Source organism: Panthera onca, chromosome D1, assembly GCF_046562875.1.
Source record: "Panthera onca isolate mPanOnc1 chromosome D1, mPanOnc1 haplotype 2, whole genome shotgun sequence".
Lineage (NCBI taxonomy): Eukaryota > Metazoa > Chordata > Mammalia > Carnivora > Felidae > Panthera > Panthera onca.
Window position 1 is genome coordinate 50246176 of NC_138348.1, and position 8026 is coordinate 50254201.

General features: G+C 54.4%; 1 protein-coding gene across 2 annotated transcripts in view; it reads right to left on the reverse strand.

The window, feature by feature from the left end:
* Positions 1 to 8026, reverse strand: part of TUB (TUB bipartite transcription factor) — an 85133-nt gene that overhangs the window by 37648 nt on the left and 39459 nt on the right. The gene's annotated exons all lie outside the window — the stretch shown is intronic.

Consider the following 8026-nt stretch of genomic DNA (forward strand, 5'->3'; position numbering starts at 1 on the left):
GTCTACCCAGCAGGGACCGAGCTTGTGCAGGCAGATTTACATGCCTTCAGAGTAGTTTTGTGACCACAGCCAAAGTCCCGAACACTGCTGGTATTATTGGTGTAACAAGAAGTCTAGTTCCTAGACCATAAACTCCATGGGACCAGGTCCAGCTCTGCCCCCTGCTGCACGCCCAGCACAAGCACAACATCTGACACATGCGGGCATTTTCCAGAAAGGGACTCAAAGAGTCAGACAGGCTAGATCGCCTCAGGTCTCCAACTTGCAGGTGACGGAATGGGATTCAGAAACCTGGAATCCTCTTGCCCCACAGCCCTGGTGCCTAGAGCAAGGTGGCCCTGGGGGAAGGCTGAAGCCGCTTCAGGGCCTGACTCTCCAAACATCTGCATCCTTTGCATGGTCCTCCTGCCCCCAGAGAGGAGTAAGGTCCAACCCCTGTGCACAGTGAGGCACCAGGTCTGGGGTCAGGCCCAGGGCACTGGCAGATGATGCGTCCAGAGACAGAGCCCAGGGCCAGCTCCCTCTGGACTGCACGGACTTGGACCTGCACCTAGTAGGTGGCCCTATCCTCACCTACTCCTGACCTGTGCTGGGCACTCCCCAAATCCATCACCTTTCTGCTGCCTGCCTCTGGTAACGGCTCCTGCAGGGAAAAGGCTGTCCCACCAGGTGCCAAACCAGATCTCGGCCCAGCGCCTGAGCAGACTAGCTGGCACTTGCCACCGTCAGAATCCCCTATGTGAGAGAGAACTGCTGAGTGTCCCCTGGGCCCCCACAGGTTCCAAGGACTCCAGGGCAGCTTCCTCCTGGGTCCTCCCTCCTCAGCCACCTCTAGGATGACACGATCAGGCAGAGCGAACACTAACCACCATGCATGTGCCCTGTTCCATGTCTGTCAGACCCCAAGCTGGGCTCGGGGTCACAGAGAGAAACTCCCCAAGTCGATATGATTCTGGAGTCAACAGAGGTGTCAGCAGCCACAGAAACCACACTGCCACGAAAGTACGGGCCCCTGCTATGTGCGTGAGTGGTGCCAGTGAGTGGTTACATGTATTCTGGCTACTCTTCACCCAACCTCTGGGAAGTGAGATGTGAATATACCCGGTTTTCAAATAAGGAAATAGAGGCTCAGAAACCTGCCAGCATTTAACCCACCAACTTGCTGCTTCCCATGTTGTACACCCAACCTGAGCCCCAGGTCAAATTAACCCGGAAGCTGAGGTTCTATTCCAGCTTAGCAGGGAGCATGCTGCCCCTTCCACCATGCCCCCCTGCTTCCTCACTCCCCCACCCGAGGACCTCCTGGCCCAGGGAGGAGGTGTACCTGGGCCTAGCAGACATTCAACCTGCTCTAGGTACGTGAAGAGGCAAAAGGAAGGAAACTGGCATTTGTTGAGCAATAACTATGTGTGCTGAGCACTTTAGTATATATATATATATATTTTTTTTTTAGAGGGTGAGAGAGAGAAAGAGAGAAAGAGAGAATCCCAAGCAGGTCTATGCTCAGTGTGGAGCCTGATGCAGGGCTCGATTCCACGACCCTAAGATCATGACCTGAGCTGAAATCAAAAGTCAGACACACAACCGACTGAGCCACCCAGGCACCCTCATGTATTCTTTGCTAATCTAATCTTTTCAACCATGCTGTAATGAGTATCTCCATTTCACAGAAGAGGAAACAGAGGCTCAGAGATGTTAAACTGAAGTCATGTGTAGTACCAGGATTAGACCAACTTATTTGAATCTGAAGTCCATACTTCTGCTGCACCAAAGCATTTCTCAACTCTGTCTAGTTGCCACTTGGGTATTCTGGGGTACCTGCACGTCTCCTCTGCCATTAGCACCTGCCTCAGCCCCACCAAGCTGGCCCCATGAGCAGCAGGCCAGGAATGAGAGGGAAAGGGGATTTGCTGACTGCCCAAAGCCTGGAGGACCTAGGTGGACCCAGGAGATCTCCCTGTTACCCAATGAGATGCTTGCCTTACCTTCAGCCTGATGCCCACAATCTGGGCTTGCCCTCTGCAGACAGGAGCCCTGGCCAAACACAGCTGTTGGGCTGGAAAGTGGATCCCCTGGCCAGCTTCTGCCAATTCCCCTCTAAGAAGCTTGGCCCTCTTGTCTGTACCGTATACTGACCCTGTGTCCTACCCTCCCCCAGCATCCTGCTTCCCCATGGAGAGGCCCTTAGTACAGAAACTGAACCCCCGTGGTTGTACAAACTGCCTACTGCTACTGCTCCAGTCTGCCCAGAATACCCTGGAATGTCCATATCTGTCTCTCTGTTCTCAGGTTTTCTGAGTCCTTTGACACTGTGACTTCAGCCTCACGTGCTATGCAAGTTGCCACTGCCCACCACCCACATCTGCTCAGACTTATCTTCCTCCCTCATCTGGCCTGTTCCGAGATCAAAGGGTGCACCGTGGCCCTGCCTGTGACAGCTGTGGCATCCCGATTTCTTTACTGGGTATTGTGCCCTGAACCTCACTGTCCCTCGCTTGAGTCCCTGATTGCATGATGATTGCATTGACCCTGTCTGCATTACCTTCAGGCCACAGTCTGGGATGCTGAGATGAGGCAATGTTCCCTAATGCCTATCTTGTCCCAAACTCCCCGTGCTTGGACCTCGGCCAAGACCGAAGGGCCCAGACCTCAATAAACACTCCTGGTCTTACCCAGCTGACCTCTGGTCAACATCCTGGTCTGACAGGCAGTGGACAAACTCTGGGTGCAGCTTCCCCAATGATCTTCAGGATCAAGACAACAGGCGAGTGTGCTATAAAGCCCCACACCTGGTTTATCTCCATGCCCACAGCCGCAAGCACAGCATGGCGATCTGTGCACCCACGAGGCCACGGCCAGGCAGGCGGCTGTGTAGTTCCCCCCAGCAGAGCATGCCAGGCCAGCGACAAGCAGAGGGCCACGGGATTTCCCTCTTCCCTTCATTTCAGTCTTCTCCCCAGGACAAGTGCTTCTGCTTCCAAAGTGCACCCAGCATCAGAGCGTTTGGAACAGTGGTCCCGGGGTGCATGCTGGCCTCCTGCTGGGGGCTGTGAACCGAGTTAAGTCTGGAGAACCAAAACTTTGTTTCCAGGCCCCGGGCCAGCTCTTTGAAATGACCGCACTGTAATTCCTGTAGAGCAAATGATGCCCATCAGGTTCTCGGGGTCCTCCAGGGAACATCACACTGAAAACAAGGTTATAGCGCCACTCCTGACCAATATGACAATGGGGACAAATCAAAACAAAGTAATACAGCTCCCAACAAGTAAAAACAATGAACCTTAATATTGGAGGGCTGTAGGGACAGCCATACATAATCGGTGTCATGGTAAACAGGCTCAATATTTCTGGAGAACCATCTAGTAATATGTGACAAGAGCTATAAAATTGCTTGTGCCCTTTGACTTAGTAATTCCACTTGGGGAATGCTTCCCAGTAAAATACTAAGAAAGTAATTTGCCCAGAGATATTCATAGCAGTGATATTTATAATAGCAAGGAACTGGAAGGAGCCCAGAGGTTCAGCACTTGGGGATTGATGCAGCAAACTGGGTCGAGTGAGCACCTCAGATGCTCCACAGCCAGGAGGCCGGGAAGTGTGCAGCGTGGGGTGATGTGAATGCATGCCCCTGGACAGGCCGGACAGGAAGGAAATGGGCTCAGACCAACTCCGACTCCAGCTTCACCATGCGAATGTCCTGGAAGCTACCTCATGTCCATTCAGTGAAGTCAGTAAACTTCGTGTTAATGATGAGGGCTTTAAGGGTCATTTTAAATTAAGTGGATTCCTTTTTTTTTTTAATGTACTAAACATGTTAAAAAGCAACTCCACCAACTAAAATCCACAACTATCCTTGGGCATGCCTACCTTCTAGAAGTCCACTCTCTGAGCCCTATTCTTAGTTGTGTCTGTCCTAAAAGAGCCAGGCTCGTCCACAGGACTGGATGGGGGACCATGCAGGGGTTGCCCCATGGGTGCCCTGAGCTCTGAGCCACCGGTCCGTGAACGTAGCCCTAGACACTGGGATGCAAGGGTCCTTCCTCCTGAGACCAGTCCTTCCTGAAATTTCTTCTCCTTCAAGGGCCCGCCCCATTCACCATGCTTTCTCTTCTTGTGCTCCAGGAAGAGGGTACTGAAAAGCACGTGGGGTCTTCCCCTCATGTGAGATTCTGGATTGTCAGAGCATCTGTAAGGGTCAAAGCATGAGTGTCTAACGGTTTTGTAGGCAGAGGCCCGAGCCACCACACACCTAAAATAAGACTGGCCCAGGGTAGGCGTCCCTCCAGAGCAATGGTTTCCTCACTCAGCTACAGCAGTCTATCAACATCACCGGGGCGGGGGGTTAAAATGGAGATTCCTGGGCTGCATTGTAGACACTCTGGTGGTACGGTCTGGGATATGTATTTTTCAAACCCTCTCATAGGTTCACATGAGACAAACCACTTTTCTAGAGACTTTGATGTCTAAGAAAGAAGTCATGGGCCTGCCTTCCTAGGCTTCTGAGTTCAGAGGGTTCTTAATTTGGGCCAATGGAGTCAGTAATCATAGCAGATACCACAGCCCCTCATGTGTGTGAACACACACACACACACACACACACACACACACACACACAATGCTCAAGGGAATACCTCAGCCAGGCAGTCTTGAACACTGGGGAGCACCTGGCCTCCCCCATTCCCCAGAGGCCCAGAGCCAGCCTCTGCCTTGGCCCAAGGATTTGTGTTTCCTTGACACCAGCAGCCTCCCATCTCTCCAGGGTCCCCCACTCCCTGCTGCAGGGTCGCCTGCAGCAGGTGCTCCTGGTCCCTGCCCATGTCCCAAGTGGGGCAGTGGGGGCCTGTGGCCCCGCCTGCCCAGGCCATACTTACGGAGTCATTTTATAAAGCTGCGTCCTCCTCTCAAACAGCGACCCTCCCCAGGCCCAGGGCCACACCCCAGCCACGGGCGTGGCCTGGGCAGACTCCGTCTCACCGCCCCCTGTCTCCACGACACTCTTCAGCTTCACATTGGTGCTTGAGTCCCCCAGCCTGTTGTCAGGAAACACCGAGAGTCGTCACCCCTGCCCCCATGCAACCACCCTGCCAAGCGAGAACTGGTTGAAGTGGACCCTGTGGTCTGGGGAACCCTGAGAACATGGGCAAGAACAGGGAGGGACTCCAGGGTGGGCTGGAGGGGGCTCTTCTCAGGAGCCTTGGAGAAACTTTCTGAGTCCATCTAGGATACTAAGGAGAGCACAGGGAGGAAGCCATTCTGCTGAGCTCTTCCCCCAAACAGTTCCTAAGGTAGCAAGAGCCTCCAGAACCTGGAGCACCCCAAAGGCACAGTTTGAGCCTGGAACCCCGTGTGCTCTAGTTTGAGGGACAGACCACAGCCCCTCCCTTAGGGGGTAGGGTCAGGGGCTGAACCACCTTCCCAGCAATGGGAGGGGCGTATATGCTGGGACAAGAGCTTGGGCTGAAGGGGCATGGGATCTCTGGCTCCTCTAAGTTGGCTGCCCCCCATCCTGCACCCCCTGCCGCAGGATGCCAAAACCAAGGTGTGGGGCAGCTGCCCCTCCATAGCTCCTACCCTGAGGGAGGGGAGCCATGCCTGGGCTTCTCGGGGATGTGAAGTCACACAGGCCTGTTTCCCCCGTGGAGGCACTAGAAGGGCATCCTGTTCCCATTTGAGGGTCTCCCCTCTCATTGCCCCCCCGCCCCACTAGTCTGGACCCAGCCTTGCCTCCAGTTTGCTGATAGTACCTGGCTGTCAAGGGCATTTGGGGGATGCCGGGTGGGGCTGGAGGGAAGTCAGAGCAATACCCACTGAGGCCTCCAGCACAACAGTGGGCATCATCACTGAAGCCAAGCTCTGGGAGCAGCCCAAGTGTTTTTTGTGTCCTGTTCTAAAAACCTTTGCTCTGTCTAGGTAGAGACCATGGACAGAGCACATCAAGGGACAGGGAAGCTGACATGCTGCTTCACAGCCAACCTCACACTGCATTTGCCCTGGGAGCAGTAGAGAAGGGCTGGTGTCACACAGATTCCTCTAGGGACACACTAATGGCTGAGACTGGTGACCTGCCAGCCAGGAGGAGAAAGTAAACTGAACTGCACTGACAGCTGAAATCATCCACAAGCAGGCAGGGCTGAGTCCTATGTGACTAGGCATGACCATGACTTTGCTACATGGCGAATGGGTGCTGAGGCCCACACAGTGCTGTAGGAGGATACTTGGTTTCCTCACTGTGTTTTATTTACTCTTCATTCTCCATCAGTGTCTATGTTGACAAGGCTTCAGACTTGGGATCCTCTGACCCAGTGGTTTTCAGCCGGCAGCCAACATAGAAAACATAAAAGCAAGTGGCTCTGGATGAAGCTGGGGGTGGGGCAGGGGTGGGAATGCCCCACCGAGAGCTCCCCTTCCCCCCAGCACTTCCCTGGGGATACTTCTGGGTGGCCCTGGAGCTCCAAATGTCATTTGAAAGTCACTGGTCTGGTCCCACCTTCTCTTTGGCAGATGGAGAAGCTGAGGCTGAGAGTGAGTAGTGATTTGCCAAAGGTCACACAGCAAGTTGATAGCAGAGCCAGGACTGGAGCTGAAAATGGGGCCCTGTGACTCCTAACCATCATGGCTCCCAGCTCTTCACAGAAGACAGCCAGCTGCCTGCCCACAGTTCTGAACTTCTCCTCCTCCTCTCCAGCCCACTCTTCGGCTCTCCTGCATGGAGGACTGGTAACTGCCCCCCAACACCCACCTTCTTCCAGAAATGAGACCAAGATAAACACCTGGGTTCCTGGCCCTTCAAGACCAAATCTGGATGGCTCTCTGAGACACTTCTCGTTCTGTGTTCTCCCAGGCGACCTTTCCACTCCCAGAGCCCCACCACCTATCTGCAGGGGCTCCCAAATCTACTTCCTGGTGGCTCCTCTGAGTTCCTAATGCCTCTGGGCTCCTCCAGAACCACCAACTAAGTCTCCAGGTCCAAACCGCAATGTCTCTCACCCCAGATCTGCTCTTCTGCTGTTTCCAGCAACATTATGAGCCCTGCCATCGACTCAATCACCAGCCCAGAAGCCCAGATTCACCCTACCTCCTCTTCCTTCTAGCCCAGTTTATTGGACCTACGGTGCCCTCTTTTGGTCCCCTCCCCCTGTTCTGATGCCTCTGGGTTTAGGCCTCATGTGTCTCCAGCCTCTTCCAGGCTCCCTGCCTCCAGTTCTGCCCTCTCTAAGAGCATACACCTTCCAAAGTCAATCTGAGCCTATCACATGTCTGCTGACAAGGATCCTTCGACGGCCCCTCATTCTACAGGATAGACTCCAACCCCCTTCACGCGGCCTGCTGCCTGCCTCTGTCGCCTACTCCTCTCTGCCCTCCCACCAGGCTGGCCAGCCTCTGGTTTGCTCCAGCCACCCCGACCTCCCAAAGGAACTTCATCCTCTCAGTTCACTGGAACAATGTTTCTCCAAATGTGGTCTAAGGGCCACCTCCTTCACCATGCCCTAGCATACTGCAGACTCCTGGGCACCTCCCTGTCTAGACGTGCCAAAAGAGTCTCTGCATGTTTAACAGAGAACCCTTACACACTCAGTGCCGAGGACCACTGCCCCAGGTGGCACACTCCCAGCCCAACTAACCTGTCCCAGTCTCCTTCCTTCTCCAGCCGGGCGAGGTATATCCTGCCTGCCCTACACTCTCCAGGGAATGACTGGCTGTGACTCGGTGTGTCCTCCCCCGGGCCATGGGCTCCAGGCAGGCAGTGAGCACTTCTTCCCCCTACCCGTGAATCCCCAGCACCGGGCACAGGGAGGGGGCTTAGGAAGCCAGCACAGAATGAATGTGCTGTAGGTGAGCTCTGACCACCTGGCCCAGGACCAGGACGAAGTCACAGATGAGCTGGTGACAAGCCACAGCTTTTCTGGAAGCTGCTCCAATGCCTTTGCAAGTTGCACCTGCCCTCCTTCACCTCACCTCCTGTAGGATAAAGGAGACCTGTTGGGGGCTTGTGAGTAACTAGGACCTACTGAGAGCTTTCAACGGT